At 53.4% G+C, this 4,358-nt stretch overlaps 1 pseudogene; it reads left to right on the forward strand.

The window, feature by feature from the left end:
• The first annotated feature begins 255 nt into the window (after window positions 1–255).
• On the forward strand, window positions 256–1,806 carry LOC119297429 (annotated as a pseudogene).
• Window positions 1,807–4,358: the final 2,552 nt, after the last annotated feature.

Below are 4,358 nucleotides of genomic sequence, written 5' to 3' on the forward strand. Positions count from 1 at the left end.
CCAAAATTGTGTGCACAGAATGACCCACACAGTATTCACATGCAGTCAATTGTGAAAAGGTTTCATAACTTTATACCAGAATTGGATGCATCGATCTCCGCGAAAGGGCCGGAGGTAGATTCTTCAGCGGTAAATTCTTTCGAGCTTCAACGCCTACTTTAGGTTCCCTTGCTTCTTTTTTTCCCGCACATGCAGGTGCAGATATATACAGAGCAAACATGCAGGGGCTCATCACGTTGCCTGCAATACTGCATCGTCGGTGAAGCTTTTGCCTTTGCAGCACCGAGAAGATGAGCATGCTCAAGTCTTTCCCGCACGGTATCGCCATGCCGGCACAGGCCCATCCAAGCTGGTACGTACGCAAGACTCTTCCTCACACGCATATGTACGCGATGTGATGAGCAAGCGGATGAAGTGTAATCGTTGATGCATCATGCGTGCAGGTTTAGGAACCGGGTTGCCACAAGAGCTGGGACACGGGCCTGCAAGTTCACCGCGACAGCTCATTTCGAGGACACGGTGACGGGAATGCCGGTGCCAGAGCAGGCGGAGGCGGAGGTGGCGCGGAGTCTGAACCTAGGCGGGTGGGTGCAGGAACAGATGTTGCCGCTGCTCACCTCGGTGGAGGACGCGTGGCAGCCCAGCGACCTGCTTCCCTGCTTTTCACTTTCTTCAGCAGGTAGCGTTGCCGAGGAGCAGCAGCCGTCGATGACGATGATGGTGGAGGAGCTGCAGGCCCGAGCGTCGGGCGTGCCGGACGACGTGCTGGTGTGCCTGGTGGGCAACATGGTAACGGAGGAAGCGCTGCCGACGTACATGTGCATGAGCAACCGAGTGGTGGGCAACCGCGACGACACGGGTTGCAGCGAGCTCCCCTGGGCGCGCTGGCTCCGGGGCTGGACGGCCGAGGAGAACCGCCACGGAGACCTCCTCAACCGCTATCTCTACCTCTCCGGCCGCGTCGACATGCGCCGGGTTGAGAGGACCGTCCACCACCTCCTCCGCAACGGTATGCAGATGCTGAGGCCGTCTAGCCCCTACCACAACGTCGTCTACACTTCCTTCCAGGAGCGCGCCACCTTCATCTCGCACTCCCACACCGCAAGGCACGCCATGCGCCACGGCGACCACTGCCTCGCCAAGATCTGCGGCGTCGTGGCCGCCGACGAGAAGCGCCACGAGGCGGCATACACTAAGGCAGCCGCCAAGCTCTTCGAGCTCGACCCGGACGGGATGGTGCGAGCGGTGGCCAGCGCGACAAGATCACCATGCCCGGCCAGCTCATGACAGACGGCCGAGACGCCGACCTCCTCGCGAAATTCTCGGCGGTGGCGCAGCGCACCGGGGTGTACACGGCAAGGGACTACGGCGACATGGTGGAGCACTTCGTGCGGAGGTGGAAGGTAGCTGACCTCGCCGGGGGTCAGCTGTCCGGCGAGGGGCGGCGCGCTCAGGAGTACGTTTGCGGGCTGCCGCGCAAGATCCGGCGGGTGGAGGAGCTGGCCCACGACCGCGCGATCAAAGCCGCGAAAGAGCCCGAGTTCGCAAGGTTCAGCTGGGTCTTCGACAGGTCTGTCTGCATCAGAGGCAGAGCCTAATCCAACTGTCCACCTACTAAATTTCACCCCTAAAAATATCTACTCCAAGGCCATGAATAAGAAGCAGCAGCAGCGGCGGTATCAGTATCAGGATCGTCGTCACGATCAGTAGAGTATCCTCTTCTGTTGCATAATACTCCCTTCGTCTCATAATATAAGAATGTTTTATATTATAAGACGGAAGAAGTACTATAGTACGATTGATCGGAGTAATTAGCTGCAACCTATGCAAAGTATGTGTGTTTGTTTATTGAAGCTTGGACTAGTCGTATAACCAAGTTTATGCAGTGTACTTGTACTCTATATGATTCTGTGAAGTGATGGAAATGTATGTGTAATGCCGTGTGCATTTCTCTTTTTTGTGTACTTATTTGCAAACTCGGCTAAATAATTAGCAGTAATGTATGCAACTTTATTTGTGTTGGTTTGCTCAGGCTACAGTGCTTCACTACTCTAGCAGAACTAATTTTTTCGCAGTAACTAGCAACTGGCACATGTGTTGCAATGGATCTAAAGTAGACTAATATATGTTCACAAACCCGGGGGGAAATATGACGCCATTTTTGGTAATTATCACTACAAATATGTTAGGTTTCATCCAAAATTCATTTGTTCTTGTTTGTTTGGATGAGGTGCGTGAGGGATTAGACTGGTCTCGAGAGGTTGAGGGGTTTTCTACAAATATGGAGCAAAGTGGCAGTGGTCTTTTGTAAAAAATAGTTTTGAAGACAATGTATTGTATGATAAGTGTTTTAATAGTCTCCAGTCGATAAAGGTTGTGCAGACTCATATCCGACTAGACTGGCATCTCTACTCCTAATGTCTCAGTTGGTAGGTCGCGTTCCGGGTTTAATTTTCGTTCCACCATTTTCGTCTGGGTTTTTTTCGTCCGGGTTTTTTTCGCTGGTTTTTTTCGTCACCTCCCCACCCATCTCACCCCACCCCACAGACGCACCCTCAAGAAAACCACCCCGCCCGCAGTCCTCCCGTCGCCGCCGCCGTCCTCTCGATCCCATCGATCCCATCTATCGTTGCCGCCGTCCGAGGGGGAGCCGTCGCCGCCGCCTCTGCAAGGCAGGGCGGTTTGAATCCCGCAGCCACCGAACTCCGGGAGATGCCGTCGCCGCCTCTCCAGGGCAGGGCGGTTTTCAGTCCCTGCCGCCGAACTCCGGAAGACGCCGCCGCCGCCGAACTCCATGACCCATGGCTGCCACACATCTTCCTCCACGCACGGCCGCACCCCCACCCCTTTTTCTTCCCTCCCTCCAGCCTTCATCTCTACCCGTCCCACTCCTTGGCCTTCAATGGTGATCCGCTGCCTCCCGCTCCTCGTGCTCCGATCTGACAACTGATCCACCGCCGCTCCTCGGATACGTCGCGACGCCTCGGATACCGGCGACCGGCGGTGATCTGAGACCAACGAGTCGGCACCACATCCCTGGTACTTCCCTTCCCCATCCGCCAACCCTCTACCCTCCCCCTCTACAAAGGCCCGTGCAGCCCTATCCGTCCGACCTCGACGGACACGACCATCCGGGCAGACGCGGCCATCATGGATCACGAGAACGCCGGCGCCACCGGCGCCTTGGATGCATCGCCCGTCACCACTACAGTGGCACCTCGCTGCTGCCGCTCGGCATGGATGGCCGCCCCAAGACATGGATAAGCTCTCGTGATCCCCACCCTACCCCTCTCATCCCCTGAATCCGTATCATCTGCTCGTGCTCACCTGTTCCTCCTGAAACGACGAGGGGTAGTGCCGGCCGTGGCTCAGCAGGATAGCATAATTAAGCTTGCCCTTTTTCTTTTGTGTTTGAATCAGATTTGTTGTTTCTCAGTTTTACATGCACGTATCAATCTTTCTTCTGTATGCAGGTTACACACCTAATGATTTTTACAACCTCTTCTGCAGATCTTCAGAACACCGAGCGAAATATTGGCTTGGAACGATCTTGGGTTGGCAGGGCGGCCAGACCAGGTGGCAAATGTGGTGCACGAGTCAACCTCACATCATACTGTGGTGTCTAGGATGGGCGTGGTGTAACATGACGCTTTCTAGAAGCATGTTATCGAACATCTCCACAGAATCCCGAGCTTGCCTAATTCCCAAAGCATGTTATCATAAGGATGAGTACGGAGGACAACTCTCTCAATTCCCAAAGCACTAATCTTGTCCTAATTGCTCATATATTGAATCACTTTTCGCTGCAAATATGTTTTCTGTTTGATGAGCTAGAAGATGCTTGGAGGCTAAGGGCAAAGAGGATCTGATGTTCACGTTTTTGGGAGGCAATAAGTACTTTGTGCACTTTGGCTGTGGATATGGGTACACATGCTTGATGTCTCGATGAATTGGAGAACAGATGTAATGGTATGTCCTCTATGCAAGGACATGAGAACAATCCTCCAAATTGAACTACGTGATGGGAGAGTAGTTAGGAAACTTTGTTTGTGTACAGGTTGCTTTTCCTGTATATAGCGGGCGCTGGAAATTTCAGTTGCGATGATAACAAGGATCAAGGAAAAGAGAACAAGGGTGGGGCTTAAACTTCAGTACGAGCGCTTGCCGTGGTTCTGCTATGCATGTGGCTACATCGGGCATCAGGTCATGTCTTGTGCGCGTAAGTTCAGGTGGTGAACCTGTATGCTGACGACTGCGATGCTTACCACTGAGAAAGTTCGTGCAGCAAGCAGGAAGTAAGACCTGAATTTAACTAGATGACCCACAATATCTAGCAACTCAAACCATTGTGTCACATT

The sequence above is a fragment of the Triticum dicoccoides genome, chromosome 5A (assembly GCF_002162155.2).
Source record: "Triticum dicoccoides isolate Atlit2015 ecotype Zavitan chromosome 5A, WEW_v2.0, whole genome shotgun sequence".
Classification (NCBI taxonomy): Eukaryota; Viridiplantae; Streptophyta; class Magnoliopsida; order Poales; family Poaceae; genus Triticum; species Triticum dicoccoides.